Genomic DNA, 23671 nt, shown 5'->3' with positions numbered 1-23671 from the left:
GCTCTATGGTTTATATGTGACAATTTTTTTAACCCTTACCTTGTTCAAGTATCATCAACAATCCTGTAATCCAGGCTACTTCACTGAGTTAATTTACAGTCCAAATGATTCTACCAATCTCCTAATTGTCAGACATTCTCTCCTTCCCTCACTGAATCCATTGGAATGTTTGATCGTGTCAGTTAAATTATTGTCATAGACTTCATTGAGCTTGCAGTAAAACAGAAGATGTATTTGGCAAGGTTAACACTCAGCCCCAAAGGCTCTGTAAAGAGACAATAAAACTTACAGCCTTATTGTCTTCCCTGCTCAAGTTTTTCTTAGAACACACTCCCAGCGGTTATCTCTCAGTTTTCTTTGTTCTCAGTTCTGAAGGTAGCAGATGATACAGAGACACGTACCTGGGTGAAAATACATTTTAGAGAAAGTTTCTCCTCTATGATGGCTATTAAATTTCTTCAAAGTATTTCTTTGAGGTGACAAGTACTTCTAAAGTTGCAATCAATTGCACAATGGACACAAGCCAACAATATAAAGCAGCCCACAAAGTTGGATAGAGAATTGACTCTCATTCAGTTACACCTTGAAGTGTCTGTTAGAACATAAGCAATATTAATGTACACATTCATGTGAGTCTTTCCACTAACTACAACAAAAGGAGAGAGAAATTACCAAGAATCTAATATTGCAATCTTCATTTTCTTCAAAAGGAAGGACAAAGATTTTTATGATTTTGCAGTTGCTTCATTACTGACACAATTGTTTTAAGCCCCTTGCCTTGCTGTGGCTCTTTCAAAAGCTCAACTCAGCTCTTAGAACACCTTTTATGACCTTATTCTTTCCTGATGTACTCAGAGTCTACAGTTTTCCACAGCAATTTAGAGATTTTTTTTATATGAAGAGGACTGTAGGAACATGAATTGCTGTTGTTGTTGAGTGTTCTAAGTGTGCCTTATACTTTGAAAATATCTATAAATTGACACTTGGCAATCTTGCTCAGAAAGAACATGGGAAGTAAGAGAATTTGTCTGGTGGTGGATGCTTTTTGGTTCGAGTACAAGGTGCATCTTGGAAACAGAAAAGATTAGCTTATTCTTTGTGTGGTCACTGTCTTCCTCTGGCCTAAGCCTACTTGATATAAGCAGTGAGTGTACAGAGTAATGGGCCCAATCTTTAATAATTATATCTTTCAGATAGTCTTTTCTCTTATTCAGATCACATGGGCATTGTTGGTTAAAATTTATTGCCCACACCTAATTGAGCTATCTTCTTGAATCACTGCAGCACTTAGGGTGTAAACTCACCCACTGCGCTGTGGAGAAGGGAGTTCCAGGATTTTGACCCAGAGACATTGAAGGAAAGAGAATGGTATTTTCAATTCAGGATAGTGTGTGATTTAGCGGGAGACTTCCAGAGGACGATTTTCCATGTCCTTTATCCCTCATCCTTTCAGGTAGTAGGGATTGTGGGATTAGAGGTATTATTTGTGGAGCCTTGTAGAGTTACCACAGTGCATCTTGTATATGGTACACACGACTGTCACTGTCTGTCGGTGGTGAGGCATTTGAAATTTGAAAGTGGTAGGTAGAGCATAATAAACGGGTTCCTTTGTCCTGGATGGTGTCAAGTTTCTTGTTGCTAGAGCTGTGTTCATCCAGGCAAGCGGGAAATATTTCATCTTCTTGGCTTGTGCCTTGTAGATGGTGTGCAAAGCATTGGTCAGGCAGGAGGTGAGTTATTTGCCCCAGAACTTCCGATTGCTGACCTGTTCTACTAACCACTGTATTTCTAAGGCTGGTCCAGTTCTGGCCAACAGCAACACCCATGATGTTATGGTGGGGGATTCAGCAGTGGTAACAACATTGAGCATCAAAGGGTGATGGTTAGATTCTCTTTTATTGCAGATCATATTTGCCTGGCACTTGTGTGAACATTATTTGCCACATATTAACCCAAACATAAATATTGTCTAGATCTTGCTGCATATGGATATGGGCTGTTTCAATATCTGGGAGTCATGAAAGGTGCTGAACATTGTCATCAGTAAACATTTCCATTTCTGACCTTATAATGGAGAGAAGGTCAGTCCTGGAGCAGCTGAAGATGGTTGGGTCTAGAACATGATCCTGATTAAGAACATGATTAATGAAAAGTTTCAATTTTAATTAAGAAGCTAATCTACCTGCATTCCTTCTTCAGGGGAGAATGATCTTGAAGCACCAACTATGAAAATTCTATCACAGTAACAATTCTCCATGGCAACTACTATAACAAATGATTTCTGCAATTTACATAGAGACATAGAGATACATAGCACAGAAACAGACCCTTCAGTCCAACTCGTCTCCATTGACCAGATATCCTAAATAAATCTAGTCCCATTTCCATCAAGCAGAAAATGTTGCTTTATAAAACACATGCTAAGAGTTCATTTCAACCTCATTTCTATACATTTTTGTTTGTTTCTGGTTTGATAATTCACATTATCAACTTTCTTTTCCTACATGCCATCCTCCCCCCCGCACTGCCATCACTGTGCTTCAATTGCTCAATCATGCTTCTGACTCAGAAGTTCCTGGGTCCAAAGCCTTACCACACAAGATTTGGGAGCAGAAGTTGAGCAACCAATGAAATCTGCTCCACTATTCGACTAAGGTGTTGTGCATCCTGCAGCTGGACGAACTAACAGCTTCAGCCGTACGTGACAGGGCAAATGACCTGAATGCTGAAAATCCACAGCACTAGGCAGATTTTTCTGTTATATTAATGGTGCCATATTAACACATGAGGTGGCCATTTGGTCAATCAAGTCCATGCAGATTCTCTCCAGAGAAATCCTATTAGTCTCATTCACCTGCTCCATCCCAGTTTATTTACCTCATCCTTCCCGTTTCCTTAGGAAGTTATTGATGGTCTCCACTTTCACCATTAGCGAGGGCTAAGTCATCATCATCACACACAGAATTAAAGAGTTCTTCCTCACATCTTGAACTTTAGCTGCCTTGGTTGATTCTCACTCAATTGTGGAGTAAGTCCGCAGCCACATGGAGTCTGCATCCATTTCCTGTTGTGTTTGAGGGGGGAAGAGGCAATGAGCAGTAGTCATAGAATTCAAGAGGTGTATCAGTGTATGGCAATTATTCTGCCCACTGTGTCTGTGCTGGCTCTCTGAAGGAGCTACCATTAGCCCCACTGCTTTCCTATTATCCTTACCATTTTTCTTTTGCAAGCAGCCCTTTTGAAGGCTTTCTGTTCTTTTAAAGAATTGTTGATTTTTTACAAACTGATTTTCACCATCTCTTCTTTCCCTCAAAATACTGTTACCTTTTTGGAAGGGGCTTGGTTGTTAAGGAAGTTTCTCTAATCCCTCGGAGGTAGCAGGAACTGCAGATGCTGGAGTCAGAGTCAGTAGAGTGGAGCTAGAGAAACACAGCAGCTCAGGCAGCATTAGAGGAGGAGAGTCAATATTTCAGGCCCAGGCCCTTCATCTGTGCTGATGAAGGGTCTAGGCCCGAAACGTTGACTCTCCTGCTCCTCTGATGCTGCCTGAGCTGCTGTGTTCCTCCAGCTCCACACTGTATCGACTCTCGAATCCCTGATGGCACCTATGTTGTTGCAACAATTTGAAGGTCACTTTAAAGAAAGGCAAATGCAAAAATTCTTCTTTTCCCGGAAATGGTGCAAATATACCATTTCTGGTAGATGAAACACTGAATATATATCCCACTTTGAAAGATGAACAATGAGGGTCAGGTTCATGACAGCTGCTGAAATTCAGATGCATAAAACTGTGAAGTAATCAAAAAAAGAAGCAGCTGTGTGTGTGACATCAGTGGTGATGGCTTAGAGGCTAAGAACTGCTTATGAATTGATAGGTATCTTTATGCTATGCCTGGAGCAGGTGGGACTTGAACACGGCCTTCAGGCTCAGCTGTAGAGACACAGCAGCGCAGGATCCCTTCATAAGTATTATACACTGAAATCAATTTCTTCAAACATGTTCATGTGGCAATTTCATGTTGAGCAATGCAAGTATAATTGATTAATGACATTAGACAAGAAAATTTCTGGATATTTCATATAAGATAGTTCAAACATTTTCTAAGGAAGGGTCACCAGACCTGAAACGTTAACAGTGATTTCTCTTCACTGATGCTGACAGACTTGCTGAGTTTTTCCAGTGACGTGTGTTGTCGTTTCTGATTTACAGCATCTGCAGTCTTTTGGTTTTTATGCTATGACATACATCTGGACCAGATGGGACTTGAGCCCAGGTCTCCTAAATGCAGAGGTAGGACACTTCCATTGTACCAAAGAGCAATTCATAAGTATTCTACACTTGAACTGATTTCTTCAAGTATGGCTAAATATTAAGATGTTGAGTTCAACAATGTCAGTGTATCTGGTCAGTGAGATTAGACTTTTCAAAAGTTCTATTGCATTACAGCTGAAAGTGACTGATTTCAATTTATTCTGGAGATAAACATGTGTCGTCATCAAAGTGAGCAATGGTGGTATTGAGGGAAAAGACATGCTTCTATTTGTGCACCAATGAAAAACGTCATATGTAACAGAGACAAAACAGTACCGGAAATATTCAGTAGGTCAGGTAGCATTTGTGGCAAGTGGAACAAGGTTAATGTTTCAGAATTTCATTAGAACTTATCAGGTTCAATGTGGTGTGAACTAGATTCATTAGTTATCTCCAGTTGCGCTCCTTTTAAAAGTTGCACGTTGTTCGTCATTCACATGAAGTGGAATCAGATATTAACCCAAGAACAATAGCTGTTAGTAATAATGTTGTCAGTGATGAATGATAAATTGATGCAAGGTGTGAAAGGTAGCAACTCAGTGTGATTAAATAATGTACTGGACAGCCAAACGGCGGTGATAAATTAACTGATAGGTGCCTACACCTTCCGTGGTAATCCAATGCATTGACCAGTTGATGCAAGGTTTTTCATAATGCAAATAAATTAATGCATAATTTGCTCACAGCAATAATGAAGTAACTCGTGGCCGCACTGAGCTAATAACCACTAAATGCATGGAGATGATCAGCATAGCGATCAATTTGTATAAGGGGGCACCCAGAAATAATTAGGACATTGTTAAGGCAGGCAAAACATCAAAGCCACTGAGCTGAGTGCTGTGGTGGTGCATTTGTGGTGTTCCTAATCTGGACCAGAAGGTTCGAATTCAAATGCCACTTGCCCCTGATGTGTGGCATAAAGTACCTAAATGGGTTGATTATCTGTGCTAAGATAATAAAATGTGAGGCTGGATGAACACAGCAGGCCAAGCAGCATCTCAGGAGCACAAAAGCTGACGTTTCGGGCCTAGACCCTTCATCAGAGCTTCCGGAGGGAGGAGGGTAACTTCTTCAGGTTAGGCATCCCTGGAAGAGGCTTCGCAGTGAGGTTGAAAATTATGATGAAGGGTCTAGGCCCGAAACGTCAGCTTTTGTGCTCCTGAGATGCTGCTTGGCCTGCTGTGTTCATCCAGCCTCACATTTTATTATCTTGGAATCTCCAGCATCTGCAGTCCCCATTATCTCTGATTATCTGTGCTGATCAGTTTCAATGTGATTACTGGGTGAAGCAAAAATTCGTCCCTATTAGCTTATGGGCCGGGGCTGAGGGCGAGAGGGCTCAATGACCTGCCCTGGAATCCCGCTGCTGGGAGGGCAGTCTAAAAGGTGCTCAACCTCATCATTTAACTTAAGTTTGCGGGCTCCGGCAGAACCATCCATCAAAAGCTTGACCCTCTCTCCCCACAGCGCTAACAAGGGAATTTAAAAGCCAGAGTAATCAATACATTATTAAAGTGAAAGAATGCAGATTAGTAAAAATTAATGAGCTCCATTTTTTCCATCCCAGAGATTGCTGACAAATTATCTGGAAATGTAAAACAGCCTGAGGCACAAGCCAGTCCGAGGCGCACACAGACACATATATGTATTATTTATGCAGACCTTGACAAGCACTGGGGGAAAAAAAATCACATGTAAGCTTTATGTTAAGATACTCTATTGAATCTTTCTGTTTAATCACAAGCATAACATTGACATTCCTCCTGCACCACTGGATTTTTTTGCTGAATTTTTAACTTGGCTTGTCAAGTTTATATGCTGAGAAGCAGAGCACTGTGGCGATTATTCAAATAGGAGTGTAATTAACGATGTAATGCCACGTAATGAATTTTATTTGAAAGGATAAGTCGAGGGTAGCGTTTCTGTACCCAGTCGCAGCATGTATGACAAGGTCAGTGTCTCTATTTTATTGACAGGATACTACTAAAGCAATTAGATAGCTCTGCTCGACCCAGCTGCTAAATATGACAATCTTATCATTCATTAGTTAACGGCAAAATGCTCCTAACACATCCAGTTCTAACTGCCTTTTCAAGTTTCAGTGAAGTCCGCCACTAAACTGAAAATTCTAGTTTTCCCCCCAGTCATTTCTCAGTTTTAGGGTTTTTACTCGCAGTCTTAGGGTTACACTTACCCTCCAGAAAGTCCCTAAAGCAAATAAAAGCTGCGACATTCTTTATATAAACGTTTCGAAGCGCCCTGAATATTACGTTGGAGTCCTCTTCTTCTTTTGCAATTTTTTCACAGCCTTTTCCCTCTCTCTGTCACAGATACAATATTTTAGTTGATTCCTTTCTCTAAAGAGCGTAGATTCTATAATCTTCAAATCGTGTTTAAAAAATGCAAGGGGAGGGATCATTATTCTTTATCTTCCAGGGATGATTGGTGTCACTGGCAAGGCCAGAATTCATTGTCTTTCTTTATTTGCCTTTGAATTAAATGGCCTATCAGGCTATTTCAGAGGCACGCGTAATGGATCTGAAGTTACATGTAGGCTGGAATGGATAAAAATGGTGGCACAGTGGCTCAGTGGTTAGCACTGCTGCCTCCATGTGCCAGGATGCTGGGTATGATTTCACCCTTCGGCAACTGTCTGTGTGGAGTTTTCACATTCTGTGTTTGTGTGGGACTCTGGTTGTCCAAGTTTCTTCCCAGTCCAAAGATGTGCAGGCTAGATGGATGAGCCATAATAAATTGCCTATCATGTCCACGGATGTGCAGGCTAGGTGGATTATCCATGGGAAATGCAGGCTTACAGGGATGCTCATCAGAGAGTTGGTGTGGACAAGATGGGCTGAATGGCCTGCTTCCACACTGTAGAGATTCTATGATTTGCTCCCCTATTAGATATAGTGAACAACTATGACAATCAATGATGTGTTCATAGCCACCATTACTAGAACATAGAACAGTACAGCCCACGATGTTGAACCGACCTATTATCCTAATCTAAGATCAAACTACTCTGCATTCCCTATGTTCTACTATCATCCATGTGCCTATCCAAGAGTTGCTTAAATGTCCCTAATGTATCTGACTCCACTACCACTGCTGGCAGCGCATTCCACATGCCCACCACTCTCTGTGTAAAGAACCTATCTCTGACATCTCCCCTGTACCTTCCTCCAATCACCTTAAAATTATGCCCCCTCGTAATAGTCATTTCTGCCCTGGGAAAAAGTCACTGATTATCTATCCACTCTATCTATGCCTCTCATCACCTTGTATACCTCTATCAAGTCACCTCTCATCCGTCTTCACTCCAATGAAAAAAGCCCTAGCTCCCTCAACCTTTCCTCATAAGACCTGCCCTCCAGTCCAGGTAGCAAACTGGTAAATTTCCTCTGCACCTTCCCTAAAGCTTCCACATCTTTCCTATAATGAGGTGACCAAAACTGAACATAATGTTCCCAGTGTGGTCTAACCGGTGTTTTATAGAGCTGCAGCATAACCTCATGGAACAACTGCTACGTTGTTGCCTCAGTCACAGTGTTTTAAAAAAAAGGTTGCACAAGGAGGAAGGTACACTGAGCATTTTCCTGTAGCAGGATATTTTACCATTCAGTTTTAATAAAAGATTAAAAGTAAAACCCAACAGTTCATTTCAATGATGTGCCCACTTGGTGACTAGAACGTGACACTGTGAAAATTCCTGGTGATAAATTTTGCCAACTGTTCAGCAGCATTTGCAAAGCATGTTTATTCAGGAATATGTTCACCAAGAACTGCCAAATCCTTGGAACACTGGGCATTCTGCCTCCCTAATATCATTCATTTATTGGCAAATTGGGTAGAATTTTGTGAGAGCAGCACTTCTAAATCCACAATCTAATGAACTTGTCAGGGTTAATAGGAAACAACAATAAAATCTTAATTGACAGGCATATTTCCACCAAACAGAGAGAAAAAGGAACTAGGCCCTGCCAGAGATGAAATGCTAAAACATAAGTACAAAAGTCATCAGGAACAGGAGGAACATCAGCATCACCACAGGGAAATGGTGGGATTCCTGACTTTACCCCTCTTAAAGCTTACTCTTTTGCAGTGCAGTTCCTATCATTTGTTTTGACTATAAATTTCCAACAGTTATGAGTTTTTTCCTTTTACATCTCCTTAAGAATTTTGGCATCATTGCCAGTTGCCACTCTCAGTTGGGCACATCCTGATTTTTCATTAAGATATCCAGTGATTTTCCCCACTGCTCAGATGGAACCTCTTCTCCCCAACAACCAACACCTCCAAACCCCATCTTCTTCCTAAACCCCATTCCTCCAAACCCCACCAACTTCCTAACTCCCCTACTCCCTAATCACCCCTTCTCCCTAGCCCCACTCTCTTCTCCCTCACCCCCCACTTGTATTCATAACCATCAGTATCACACCCTCACACCCTCACACCCTAAAGAGTCAAATGCATAACTCTTAATCCTGGTGTTTGGACCTGTGATGATGACACATCACCACTGAACCTAGATTTCCTGGGCCAGAGGTGTACCCACCTTAACACCCTATGCGTAATATTTACCAATGCGTAATAGCAGATTCTATTTAAATTACAAGTCACTAAAAAGGCTGGCCTGATGTCTGCAAATCAAGCTATCAGCAAGTCTGGTGGGTAACATAAGGGAGCTCTCTACTGGTGTGGAAACATTAGGAGGCATGGTGTGGAAGAGCAAGGTGGAAAAGAAGCTTTGTGCTTTGGATCACACTGGACAGGAGCTGGGCTCGAATCAATCAGTCACTGTGGTACTGCGCTCCCTAGAGAGTCAACTGCAATGCGGGGGCTGGTGACTCATGACCTAGAGCTGAATGAACGAGTGACAATAAGCAGGGAATCTGTCAATTTTAGAAAATATTGGATCAAAATTACTGTGTCTGGCCAGGTGTCGATCTGCTTCCCATTTCAGGGAATTTTCTCTATTAGATTCTGACAGACACTAATGTATGAACATACATTACAGCCCTTCAAACCTGCTCTGTGATTCAGTAAAGGTCATGGCAGATCTGATTTTAATCTCAATTCTGCATACCTGCATATCCCCAATAATCTTCCATCCCCTGCAGAACACCCCTGGCTAATCACTGGAGGGTTAAAAAACACCTCAAATCATCAGCCAATGTTTGATCATGGGTGACACAATTAATGTAGTCCTGTGTATATTGGAGGCAGGAGTACTTTAAGCAACAATTAGAACATAGAACATAGAAAAGTGCAGCACAGTACAGGCCCTTCGGCCCACGATGTTGTGCCATGGAATAATCCTAATCCAAAAATAAAATAACCTAACCTACATTCCCCTCAATTCACTGCTGTCCATGTGCATGTCCAGCAGTCGCTTAAATGTCACTAATGACTCTGCTTCCACGACTACCACCGGTAAACTATTCCATGCGCTCACAACTCTCTGGGTGAAGAACCTCCCTCTGACGTCTCCTCTATACCTTCCTCCAAACACCTTAAAACTATGGCCCCTCATGGCAGTCAATCCTGCCCTGGGGAAAAGTCTCTGGCTATCGACTCTATCCATGTCTCTCATTACCTTGTACACCTTGTTTAGCATCTATTCATTTCTTGTTCATGTATGGATCTCTTCAGGCTGTGTATTGTTGCTTCGACAAGAAGGGTCTTTATGTTGGTGCCAGACCTCTTCCAACCGCCATTACACAGTAGGGCATAGCTCTCCTTACTCTTAATGTCCTTAACCCATTGTTTACATCTCCTGGTCATAACTTTCTGTACAGCAATACACAGGCACAATACCACCTGAATTGTTGTGTATTATTTTGTGCAGATGTTATTGCTGTTTTTTAAAATCAATATTCTGGTGTTCATACTTATCCAGCATATTCAAAGTTTATTTAAGAGTTTTTTAGAAAAAAGTTCAATTTATTGTCGATTGAGCTATCGTGTCGCAATACATCCCTATGTAATTCTTTCAGCCCAGGTGGTATTCTGGTAGGATCTGCCTTTCTAAAATATTATTCCTGTAGTGCTGATGGCCAGGCCCTTCAATTAGTTCACCACTAACTGTTGAAGGTTCCATTTGTTTTGCCCTGAGCAGGAGTAAGGGAGTCAGAGGTAGGCCACCTCCAACGTGTTCTGGCACAACTCGGGGAATTTTCATGTGGCAAAATGTCCAATCATTCCTTCTACACTAGTGGATTCTTCTTTCCCTGAATTTATGACTGTTCATTAAGTTTTTATGCCAAGAAGTACAACTGTGTGGCAATTTTTCAGAATGGGACATAATTTAAAGATACATATCTGTTGGGGAGGGGAGCTAAAACTCTGCTCATTCGGTAGTGTAGATTTCATTCTGTCATTGTAAATCCCAGTTTTCCATCGAAATGTGTTTAATTTCCATTATTGCCCTGTTGTTTTGATATGTCCATTTCATTATAAGAAGCAGGTGTTACCATTCTTATATCCCTCCTCCCTCCTGTAGCAGGGTTAGCTTTCTAGTGCCTTCTTCTTTTGCTTGCCCTGGTCCCCCAGCCCTCTGAGATCACCAACAATTGCAGTCAACTTATCTTTGAGGCAACTGATAACACCAAAGTAACAAGAATATTTTCTCCCTTTGATAATCAATTTTCCAGAATGATGAAATGCCCAGAAGCACTTGGGCATTTCATCATAGTGGTAGTAGTGAAGGTTCTTTCAGCAACAATAGATCACCATCCGTTCCTTTCTTGCTCACTTGTGGATCATCTCGGACCATATGTTGTTGCCAGGTTGAGAAGGGACTTTGAATTGCTCCTAGATGTCTTCCAATCCCAACACACATTGATGCCAAAGAACAGCACGGTGTAGCTCTCCTTATTCTTTCTTATTCCTTGTGTGAGTGTCCTTAACCCATGGTTTACATTTAGGGGCCATAATCTTCTGCATAGCATTTCCGCATAATACCATAATACCACATGAACTGTTGTGTATTATTTGGACAAAAAAACTGGTTGTAGTTTTATCAAAATCAAAATTGGATTTTGCACAGAGTGTTCCACTCTTCACATAAACTGAATGTGTATTTCTGATGATGGCCTCTCCCACTGTGTAATGGGACACCTCCTGCTTTTTAGGACACTGAGTGCATCCGTCCCGTTGTGTTGTTGGAGGCTACAGTCTCTGAGATCCAATCAATAGGGTAGTCTTGTTATAACTGTACAGGGTGATGGTGAGGCTGTACTTGGAGTACTGTGTACAGTTTTGGTCCCTGCATTTATGAAACAATGTGTTGGCATTGGAATACAGTTCAAAAGACATTTGCTACATTGATTCCTGGGGTGAAGGGTTGACTCTGACGGGTAGAATGAGGTTGAAGGTGGTCTCTACCACTAGTTTTTAGCTCCTGCTGCCACTGTCCTTCTCACGCAGGTAGCTGTTCGCTTTATGAAGCTGCTGTCCCTGTGCTCTCTTCTGCTGTTTCAGGCTCCTGCTGTCTCTCTGGCCTCACATCTATTACATATAGAATCTAAATGCTGTGGTGGTACTGTGCCAGGGCAAGCTGCGCCAGCAACTATTTTTGCTGTGGTCGGATAATGAAGGGTAGCTTGAGATGATGACAATCTGGCTAAAATAGGCTATAGAGGAGAGTAAGTAGAAGAAATTGTAATGAACAATCACACAAAATAAATGCATAATCTGTAACGCAATAGTTATGGCAAAGCCACAGTGTGCTTTCAGGATGTTATAGCTGAATGATAAAAATAGAACAGGATTTTCCCATTCTGAGCCATACTGCCTACAGTTTACTTTGTTTAATAAGAGAGATTTACCACCTAACCTTTCCAGCTGTCACTAAATCCAACCATCTTGGCAACATGGATCTGAATTTATATTATTTTCTCCACTAAAAGCAAAAAATTAATCATAAAAGCCTTGAGTTAGGATACATAACTCTCGCTGACAAGGGGTTGTATAATTTCCAGTGTATTAGACAGCACAACCATGCTATACTTGGGATGTATCCAAATTCTGCAACAGGGTTTAGTAATGGCTACCAAAAGAGTTAACTGAATCATTTGGTTTTCCAGTGTAAAAGCTGGCACTGTGCTTCAACAGCTATGTGCCAAGGAGTTAAAGTCATTGCCACTGATAAAAATAGAAAGGATTGTTTTTAAATCTCTTTTGGCTGTAATTACATTTTGGATAAATCTTTCATCTCAGGCTTTTCCAGATGACTGCAGTCTACCTTTCTTCGTCAGATCTCAGAGGCGACCTGAGTGTGCAATCAGACGCCCTGACTCTCATCAATCATCAGATGCTCTTTATGCAGAGCACTGACTGGGGCCAAAAGGTGTGTGCCCATTGAGATCTTTAGCAATGTCACTGTATGTGCAAGATTTCTAAAGCAAAATAATTTTAGAATAATGGAATATAGAAACAACAGCATAAGGTCAGTGGTTCATAGGTTAGAAATAGGTTGTTTCACCTCTGGTATTTGGATTTAAACCTACAGCAGACCAAATATTAAATGAAAGTCTCATTTCTCTGCTGGTGTCAAGGTCACGTGAGAGTTAAGGCAAAACTATCTTCCATCTGAATAAATAATGCAATCAACACAAACAAATTGGTGTTAATCTAATTTTAGTAGGAATTTTTTCCCTAGAGCAATCGATGGGAATACATCATTTAAAACTCTGAATAACTCTTCACTGATATGTGAAAGACAAACAAAAATAAAACATGTCATGAACACTGGACTTTATAAGATGGTTATGCAATTTTAACTCAAAGTGAAATAGGAAGTTCCAGATAAACACCTCAGCTCAGACACAGGCCCATGTGATCTGTTTGGCGTTGGGTGAGGAACTCAAACTGAAACCCACTGAGGTGGGATGTGACATATTTAACACTTATTCATAGTACCTCACAGAAAAAGGACAGCTGCTGTTTTCAGAGAAAAGTACAAAGAAACCAATGCTGTGGAAGAAAAGTGAACTTTGCTTGTGGGAAGCTAGGGAAGTGATTGCTGGGCTCCTTGCTGAGATACTAGTATCATCGATAGCCACAGGTGAGGTGCTAGAAGTCTGGTGTTTGGCTAATGTGGTGCCATTATTTAAGAAATGTGATAAGGAAATGCCAGGGAACTATAGACTGGCGAGCCTGACATCAGTGGTGGGTAAGTGTTAGAAGGGATTCTATGGGACGAAATCTAAATGTATTTGGAAAGCAAGGACTGATTAGGGATAGTCAACATGGCTTTGTGTGTGAGAAATTGTGTTTCACTAAGTTGAGTTTTTGGGATTGAGTTTCTTTTGACAAAGAAGATTGATGAAGGCAAAGCAGTGGATGTTGTGTATTTGGATTTCAGCAAGAACTTTGACAAGGTTCTGCACGGTAGTCTGGTTAGCAAAGTTAAGTGGAATTCAAGGAGAGTTAGCCATTTGGATGCAAAATTGAGTTGAAGGTAGGAGACAGTAGACAGTGGTGGAGGGTTGTTTTCGAACTAGAGGCCTGTGACCAGCAGTGTGCTGCAAGGTTCAGTGCTGGGTCCACTGCTTTTTGTCATTTATGCAATTGATTTGTACATGAATGTAGGAGGAATGGTTAGTAAGTTTGCAAATGGCACAAAAACTGGTGGCGCAGTGGATGGTGAAGAAGGTTATCTCAGAGTAGAATGGGACCTTGATCAGAAGGGCCAATGGGCCGAGGAGTGGCAGGTGGAGTTTAATGTAGATAAATGTGAGGTGCTGCATTTTGCAAAGGCAAATCAGGAGAGAACTAATATACCTAATGGTAAGGTTGCTGGGGAGTGTTGCTAAACAAAGAAACCTTGGGGTGCAGGTTCATTGTTCCTTGAAGGTAGAGTCCCAACTAGATAGGTTAGTGAAGATGATGTTTGGAACACCTATTTTTATTGATCAGTGCATTGAGGTTAGGAGTTGGAAGGTCGTGTTGTAGCTGTATAGGACATTGATTAGGCCAGTTTTTGAATTCTGTGTTCAATTTTGGTCTCCCTGCTATCAGAAGATATTGTTAAACTTGAAAAGGTGTGGAAAAGATTTACAAGGATGTTGCCAGGGTTGGTAGGTTTGAGTTATAGGGAGATGCTGAGTAGGCTGGAGCTATTTTCTATGGAGCAACAGAGGCTGAGGGGGAACCTTATAGAGGTTTATAAAATCATGAGGGGCATGATAGCCAATCTCTTTGTCCAAGGGTGGGAAAGTCCAGAACTAGAGGGCATAGATTTAAAGTGAGAGGAGAAAGGTATAAAAGGGTCCAAAGGGATAATCATTTCGCAGAGAAGGTGGTGCGTGTATGGAATGAGCTGCCAGAGAAAATGGTCGAGTCTGGTATAAGTACAACATTTAAAAGGCACCTGGATAGGAATATGAATAGGGTGGGTTTAGAGGTATATGGGCCTAATGCTGGAAAATTAGATTAGATTAGATTAATATAGGATACCTGGTCAACATGGACGACTTGGACTTAAGGGTCTGCTTCCTTGCTGTATATTTCTATGACTCCATTATATACAGTGTACCTATCAAGCAAAATGATTGAGAGTGTTTGGTTTCTGCTCAGAAGAACAGAACGGATAGGGTTCTTTAAGGTTGGAGGCACATTGTTACGGGGAAATTCATCCTTTTTTGAAAAAAATTTTGGTTTCTGTGGGGATCATAAGGAAAAGAAAGCAACACCTTGGTGTATTGAATTGTTGAATTCACTAGAGGGAACCAAATACCATCTGCAGTAAAAAAATTAATTTGAAGCCAGTGATATGACCTCTGGTGAATTCAGAGTGGGACGTAAACCAAATTAACTTAAAAATCACATGGCACCAGGCTATAGTCCAATGGGTTTATTTGAAATCACAAGCTTTTGGACTCCCTTCGTCAGGTGAAGGGGCTACGCTCCAGAAGCTTGTGATTTCAAATAAATCTGTTGGACTATAACCTGGTGCCATGTGACTTCTGACTTTGTCCATCCCATTCCAACACTGGCACCTCTACACCAAATTAATTCATCCTGGGTCCCTTCATGCAGCTTTGTTCAATTTGGATTTTTGGGGGACAGGTTAGAATCATGATTGGACTATTGATGCAAATAATAAATGGACATAAAGACACACTATGTCAATTTTCACAGCCAGGCAAGCAAATGTGTTACATGCTTGTAACTAGCAGTGGGATCCTAATGGTTTGATCTTCTGATGGACAGGAATGCTGATACAAACACTGATTCACTGTTATCATGAAAACACTTGCTGCCATGATCCCCAAAATTAGAATCCCTTGCAATAAGAATGTAATTTTACAGCGAGTCACTGAAAAATTGATGCGCTTGATGATTATTCTGGAATCAGTGAATTGACTCATTCTCTCCCACTCTCTCACATACAAGCAATAGCTTGGGATGAAGACCAGTAGGGGAATTTTTGACTCCATGCTTTGTTCATTTTTCTAATTTAACAAAACTCCTTAGAGATTTGGGAGATTTTTAATGAGAACAATCTTAAATCCTTGAGACTACTTGAGCAAAGTGAGACCTGACATCTTACTAACCCATGATGGATTTTGATCTTGGTGACACATATATACTTAGTGGATGTATGTGCAGAGTCAAATGCTGTTAATTTAGACCAGGATGGCAGTAAATTGGTTTAAGAGTAAATCGTCCCATGTTTCCATTCTTTGAGTTTGCTTTGGATGCAAATCAGGGTGTCACAGTGGCTTGGTAGTTAGCACTGGAGATAATGGGAACTGCAGATGCTGGAGATTCCAAGATAATAAAATGTGAGGCTGGATGAACACAGCAGGCCAAGCAGCATCTCAGGAGCACAAAAGCTGACGTTTCGGGCCTAGACCCTTCATCTCTGATGAAGGGTCTAGGCCCGAAACGTCAGCTTTTGTGCTCCTGAGATGCTGCTTGGCCTGCTGTGTTCATCCAGCCTCACATTTTATTATCTTGGTAGTTAGCACTGCTGCCTCACAATACCCAGGTTCAATTCCACCCTTGGGCAACTGTCTGGAGGTTGCACGTTCCCCCTGTGTCTGTTTCTCTGGTTTTCTCCCAACTGTCCAAAGATGTATTGGTTAGGTGGATTGGCCATGCTAAATTGTCTGTAGTGTCCGGGGATGTTTAGATTAATTGGATTAGCCATGGGAAATGGGAAATGATGGGGTGAGAGGCTGGACCTGAGTGGGATACTCTTTGGAGGGTCGGTGCAGACTCAGTGGCCTCCTTCTGCGCTGTAGAGATTCTACAAGAATCAGATCAGTCAAGTCTAGAATGAATCTCCTCTTTTCGACTGTAAATCAAACTTGGCAGATGGAATAAACAGGTAACTTAATAATTTCTGGAACACAAACAAACTTGCTACAAGAAGCACGTGCTGTAAACCACTTGGGACAATTACATTCAATTTAGGGCACGCTGACAGGACAGAGTTTGACCTCGATAGACAAAGTATAAATGGAACTAATAGAACTTAAACCTTTTAGCCCAATCCATGGGTACATTTTGCCAAAGTATTGGCTTGTTGCTCATAGATCAGAGGACATACCCGAGCACTGTAGATTGCATATGGTGCAGTGTCAGCATTTTGCTGAATGCTAAGACACATATACTTGGTATGTCCATGTGAGGTTGCATTATTACATTGCAGCGAAACAGTGTAATTGGCCATTCACAGCATTGTTAATCTCACGCCAAATTTGCAACAAGTGTTTTGGAAAGTTTCCCTTAGTGAACTCTTCAACAGTTCTGGGTCAAGTACACCATATGTTGCGCTATCAACTCATTCTGACCATTTTGATAGTGCCTGTTAATTTTGAGTGATTGTTGACTAAAGTTTATCAAAGACTTTGGGGGAAGAATTTGGCTTCAATCCCTGGTATGTGCTGGTATCAGGTAAAGTAGCACAGTGATCGGCATTAATGTTCCCAAGCTTGAGGGTGGGCAAATTCAAACAGCATTCTCCATTCCGATCATTATTCATTGACTGTCATTAAAATGTGCACAAGGATGTAGAGTTGAATGAGGACTGTGCTGGGCTTTTCTATGTATGCACCTTACTATTTAGACTGAGACAGAAATAAGGCTATTTGGTAAATTTACTGAAGGATTGTCTGTGACTGCATAATTCTTAGAAAATAAAGGGAGAAAATCAGAGGGGATTAGACCTTTACTTGGAGTGTAAATAAAGAACATTATACTGAAATGACATAAAGCATATTGATCTTCTACATCACAGCATTGTAGCGACTTGGGTACAATGTAAGTGTTACCTGGTAGCGCAAAACTCAAGTATTCCTGTTCAAGGAGAGTCAGTCAAGCTCACAATATGGTTCACACACACAGACTGGAAGTTAGCTATTTTCAAGCACAATACCCCGTCCTTTGCAAATAGAAAGAATATTTCCACACATTGTGACTTTTGCTATGATCAGCCATCCTATGGTAATGCCTTGACCGCAGTGGATTAGCCTGGTTTGAATTTAGAGACTGGGCTCTGAAGAAGGGTCACCTGACTCAAAACATTAGCATTACTTTCTCTCCACAGATGCTGTCAGACCTGCTGAGTTTCAACAGCAAATTACGTTTTAGTTTCAGATTTCCAGCATTTGTAGCTTTTTGTTTTATTGACAGTTGACTGTTGCCTTGTCTCAATATCTCATCCAATTAGAATGCACATGCCAACCAATCAGCATTCTCCACTCCCCTACCCCATGCAATATAAGTCATTACTTTTACTTCACTTTGGGTCCCCATTTTACTTTAGATTTTTCTGGTCTTCATACAAGCTCAGACTTCAAAGGTACTGCTAAATAAAGTTAATTAACATGATACAATAGAAATTACTGGGAAAACTCAGCGGAGTTAACGTTTTGGGCTTGGTGCCTCTTCTTCAGAAGTTTTCCCAGCAATTTCTATTTTTGTCTCTGACTTCCAGCATCTGCAGTTCCTGAGGTTTTAACTAACATGATATTAAGGCTGCATTCTTTGTGTTGTACACAGAGTTTTAACCTTTTAGCAGAGTACAGGCAGACGCACATGATTACTGAGGTCACAGTCACATCAAGTTTATTTCAAAGGCTCATCTACATATTCATTAAATTTAGCTTGACACCATCCATGACAAAACAGCCTCTTGATTGGTACCACATCCACAAGCATCCATTCCCTCCACCACCAAAGCTCAGTAGCAGCAATGTGTATAAGCTATAAGACGCGCTGCAGAAATTCACTAAAGATCCTGAGACAGCACCTTCCAAACTCCACGACCACTTCCATCTAGAAGGACACTGGCAGCAGATACACGGGAACACCACCACCTTCAAGTTCTCTTCCAAGCCACTCACCATCCTGACATGGAAATATATTGCCATTCCTTCTCTGTCATGGGGTCAAAATCCTGGAATACCCTTCCTGAGGGCTTTATGGGCTAACCTACAACAGATAGACTGCAGCGGTTCAAGAAAGCAGTTCACCACCACTTTCTCCAGAGCGAATGGGACGGGAATAAATACTGGCCAGGAAGCAACGCCCACACCTCACAAATGGATAAAAGAAATTCTAATCCCACTGTTTTCCCTAGAGCCCTTTGTTCACAGATTCAAATGCTATGGGGATTTCACAGCTTTCCCTGATATATCCATTTGAAATGATAAAGGGAAATAATGGCTTGAAGGCTGTACTGGAACCATACTCACTTCAATGGAAGAATAGGGTTTTTAACATCTTGGGCTAGTGTCAAAATTGGAAGAGCTGAGTCACAGACTAGTCAAGCAACAGCCTGGCATAGTGGCACCCACAGAATCATACCTTCCAGACAATGTCGCGGATGCCACCATCACCACCAGGACAAATACAATAGGGGTGGAAGCATAGTGGCATACAATCAGGAGTCCCCAATGTGGACCCCGGACCCCATGACATCCCATGAAGTCTCATCAGGTTAAACATGGACAAGGGAACTTCCTGCTGGTACTGTCCTCCCTTGGCTGATGAATTGGTATTCCTCCATGTTGAACAACATGTGGAAGAAGCACTGAAGTGTCAAGGGCCCAGAATGTACTCAGGGTGAGAAATTTCAATGTCCACCACCAAGAGTGGCTTGGCCATAGCATTACTGATCAAGCTAGTCATGTCCTAAACGGCATAGCTGTTAGACTGGGTCTGCAGCAGGTGGTGAGGGAATCAACAAGAGCGAAAAATATACTTTACTTCATCCTCAGCAATCTGCCAGCTGCAGTTGAATCTGTCCATGACAGCATCAGTAAGAGTGACCACCACATAGTCCTTGTGGAGACGAAATCCAGCCTTCACATTGAGAATAATCTCCATTTTGTGTGGTACTATCACTGTGCCTCATGGGACAGAGTTTGAACAGATCTAGCAACTGTGAATGCGAAGAGAGGGTAAGGGTGATTATAGGAAGCGGGTAGGAGACAGATGGGTGTGTGTGAGGAGTGGGAGTGTGTTTGAAGGAGAAGCAGTGTGAGGGTGGGAGGGAAGGGTATGTGCACGGAAGGGGAGTGTGAGTGGTGGGGGAGGGTGTGTGTGAGAAGCAGAATCTGTGTGAAGGAGAGGGTGGAATGTTTACGCGGGAAGGGAAATAATGCGTGTGAAGGAAGGTGAGTGTGAAAAGGACGAGACGTGTGAGAGACAGTGGAGGGGAAAGCAGGGGAGATTGTGTGAATGAGGAAGGGAGAATGGAAGAGTATAGGAGACAGAGTTGAAGACTGAGCCATACTCTGCCTGCACCCTCCCACCCTAAGGAATCTATCCACAAACCTGGTTGAGAGAAGAGAAACACCTAGACTGAAGGGCAATTTGCTTCTGAGCCCCACTTTTGTGTGAATTCCACTGAGCCTGGCCAAGGATTTGTGTTCCCAAAGGTAAGGGCATGATCAGTGTTTAATGAATCCAGTCCCCTCTAGTTCCTTGGTGACCAAGGTCTAGGGTCTACACTCACTCCAGCTCTGCTTCTTAATTGAAATGGCAAAACAATTATTTTGTTCCACTGATTGGCACTGTTTAATACCAGTTTTATTAATTGCTCATTTATATTAACAATTTATTGATTGGTTTATTTTTTGTCCCAAACCATATCTTTCAGAAATTTGTTGCCCTCACCCCCCAGCCCCGCTGTGGGTGAAAGAAAATTTGGGATGTGGTATCACGCTCAAGAAAGTTGGACAAGTTTGATGAAGAATTTGTAGGAATGCCACTTCATCACAAGAATATAGATCTAATTACAACTCTTACATCCATCTCTAATTGATTTGTATTAAACGATATGAGTCCCCAACCAAAACACTTAATTTTGAACACTAGATCTTCTCATTTATTTTAAACTTGTTCCCTGTTTTAAACATCCTGTCATTTTGTATAAACACAGATTTATCAATGTCTCTCTTTTCATGTTTCACAGAGACATGATCTCGGGCATCTCCACTCTCTCAATGTTTCAAACAGTTTATAATAGGATATTCAGTAAAAATAAGCAGAGATGGTGGTGGTATAATAGTGATGATAATGGATTAGAAATCCAGGGGACAGGAGATCCGAATCCCAGCATGGAAGATGGTGAAATTTGAATTTAGTAAAATTTTGGAATTAAATGTTAGTTAGACAATTAAAGATTTATTTAAAGATCAGTGACATGATATGTACAATTAGACAACATACATATTCAGCTAAATAGCTTTCTTACCTGAAACAATGACTGTATCTCTGCCTGTTTTCTTTTCATTATGGTGGAAGAGATTGCAATGATCTAAAGTCGGTAATTTCCGTGATTCAGCCAGAGATGAGATACAAGACTCATTTTGCTAAAGTAGTGCCAGCACATAAGATGTAGCAGGTGGTGCTGTGAAATTAGATTCTCTATGCTGTTTTCCTCCTCCTCCCTTTTGAGCAGCTTGTCTTGCCCTGTATTACTTCTGTTCATTCATCCTGTCATGCTGAGGACCTAGGCATATGCTGACTACATTACTTATGACTGCGGGCAAATATTCTGAGCAGAAGCCTTGAAGTGTTACCTGAGACTTTCAATTGTCAAAGGTAGACAGGGTGGTTTAGAAGGCCACCCTGAGAAAGTGGAAGGGTGGGTTAGTAAGTTTGCTGATGACATGAAGGTTGGTGGAGTTGTGGACAGCGTGGAGGGCTGTTGTAAGTTGCAACTGGACATTGACAGGATGCAGAGCTGGGCAAAGAAGTGGCAGATGGAATACAACCCAGAAAAGTGTGAAGTGATTCATTTTGGAAGGTCGAATTTGAATGCAGAATACAGGGTTAATGGCAGGACTCTTGGCAGTGTGGAGGAATTGAGGGATCTTGGAGTCCATGTCCATAGATCCCTCAGCCGGGGCAGCCGGGAAGGAAAGCAGTGAGTATAAATACTCACCCTTCGACGCCAACGGCCTTTTTGAGTGCGAGCAGCAGCGGAGGCAAGACGGACCCGGAAGACTGCAGCTAAGGTAAAGCAGTTTATTTTTAAAATTACTTACCGGTAGCGGGCAGCGGTGTTTTTTTTTCCTCTTTCAGAGAAGGAGCGGGAGCATCAGAGGAAGTGACGAGGACCAGAGGGGCAGCCGGGAAGGAAAGCAGTGACCATATATATCAGCAAGGCGGCTTAACCCGAGACTCTACAACTGTAGTGTCTCCCACCCGCCCTCCTCCTCTAACCTAGTTAATAAGGTAAGGTTCATTCTAAACTTTCTCTATTGAACATAAGTTTGTTATTAATTTGTTATTATTACTTGAAGTGAGCTTTCTGCTTTAGTATTGAGTGGGTGTTCAGATAAGTGGGGTATGGATGCTAGGGCAGTTGCTTGCTCCTCCTGCAAAATGTGGCAGTTGGGAGATGTGGCACACGTCTCCGCTGGCTACATCTGCGGGAAGTGCACCCAGCTACAGCTCCTTGAAAACCGTGTTAGGGAAATGGAGCTGGAGCTGGATGAACTACGGATCATTCGGGAGGCAGAGGGGGTAATTGAGAGGAGTTATCGGGAGTTGGTCACTCCTAAGGCTCAGGACGAGGATAGATGGGTTACAGTTAGGGGGAGGAAAGGGGACAGACAGACAGTGCAGAGATCCCCTGTGGGCATTCCCCTCAGCAATAAGTATACCGTTTTGGATACTGCTGGGGGGGTTGACCTACCAGAGGAAAGCCATAGTAGTCAGTTCTCTGGCACTGAGCCTGACACTGTGGCAAAGAAGGGAAGGGGGCAGAATAGAAAAGTACTCGTGGTAGGGGACTCGATAGTTAGGGGAATCGACAGGAGATTTTGTGGGCAAGATCGGGATTCCCGGAAGGTATGTTGCCTCCCTGGTGCCAGGGTCCGGGACGTCTCCGATCGGGTGTATAAAGTTCTGAAAGGGGAGGGTGAACAGCCAGAAATCGTGTTACATATTGGCACAAATGATATAGCCAGAAATAGGTTTGAGGATATAAAAAGTGATTTCAGGGAGTTAGGATGGAAGCTGCAGAGCAGGACGAACAGAGTAGTGTTCTCTGGTTTACTACCAGTGCCACGAGATAGCGAGGTGAGGAACAGGGAGCGGGCGCAGCTGAACACGTGGCTACGCAGCTGGTGTAGGAGGGAGGGTTTCAGATATGTTGATAATTGGGATGCCTTCTGGGGAAGGTGGGACCTGTACAAGAAGGACGGGTTGCATCTGAACTGGAAGGGGACCAATGTCCTGGGTGGAAGGTTTGCTCGAGTAGTTCGAGAGGGTTTAAACTAGTATGGCAGGGGGGTGGGAACCTGAGCTGTATACCAGAGGTGAGCGTTGATGCAGGTGAGGCAGTAGCAAGAGGTAGACCAGCTAGTGGGAAGGATTTTCCTGGGAAGGAACCAAGGGATCGGTTAAAGTGTGTTTGCTTTAATGCAAGGAGTATCAGGAATAAAAGTGATGAACTTAGAGCATGGATCAGTACCTGGTGCTATGATGTTGTGGCCATAACAGAGACATGGGTTTCTCATGGGCTGGAATGGTTGCTGGATATTCCAGGGTTTAGAACATTTAAAAAGAATAGGGAGGGGGCAAAAAGAGGGGGGGGTGTAGCACTACTAATCAGAGAGGGTATCACAGCTACAGAAGCTTCCATTGTCGAGGAAGATCTGCCTACTGAGTCAGTATGGGTGGAAATTAGGAACAGCAAGGGAGTAGTCACCTCGTTAGGGGTTTACTACAGGCCCCCCAATAGCAGCAGGGAGATTGTAGAAAGCATAGGTCGACAGATTTTGGAAAAGTGTGGACGCAGTAGGGTTGTTGTAATGGGTGACTTTAACTTTCCTAATATTGATTGGAACCTCCTTCGAGCAGAAGATTTGAATGGAGCTGTTT

At 42.2% G+C, this 23671-nt stretch overlaps 1 long non-coding RNA gene across 1 annotated transcript in view; it reads right to left on the bottom strand.

Moving 5' to 3' along the window:
• LOC125465556 (uncharacterized) overlaps positions 1–21280 on the bottom strand; it is a 37146-nt gene extending 15866 nt beyond the window's left edge. Inside the window, exon 1 of the long non-coding RNA XR_007250276.2 lies at positions 21033–21280. This is a non-coding gene — a long non-coding RNA (uncharacterized LOC125465556). The remainder of the gene's footprint in view (positions 1–21032) is intronic.
• Between the last annotated feature and the right edge of the window lie 2391 nt (positions 21281–23671).

This window comes from Stegostoma tigrinum, chromosome 29 (genome assembly GCF_030684315.1).
Source record: "Stegostoma tigrinum isolate sSteTig4 chromosome 29, sSteTig4.hap1, whole genome shotgun sequence".
Lineage (NCBI taxonomy): Eukaryota > Metazoa > Chordata > Chondrichthyes > Orectolobiformes > Stegostomatidae > Stegostoma > Stegostoma tigrinum.
The sequence above is the reverse complement of the archived record's forward strand: the minus strand, read 5'-3'. Positions and strand labels throughout refer to the sequence as shown.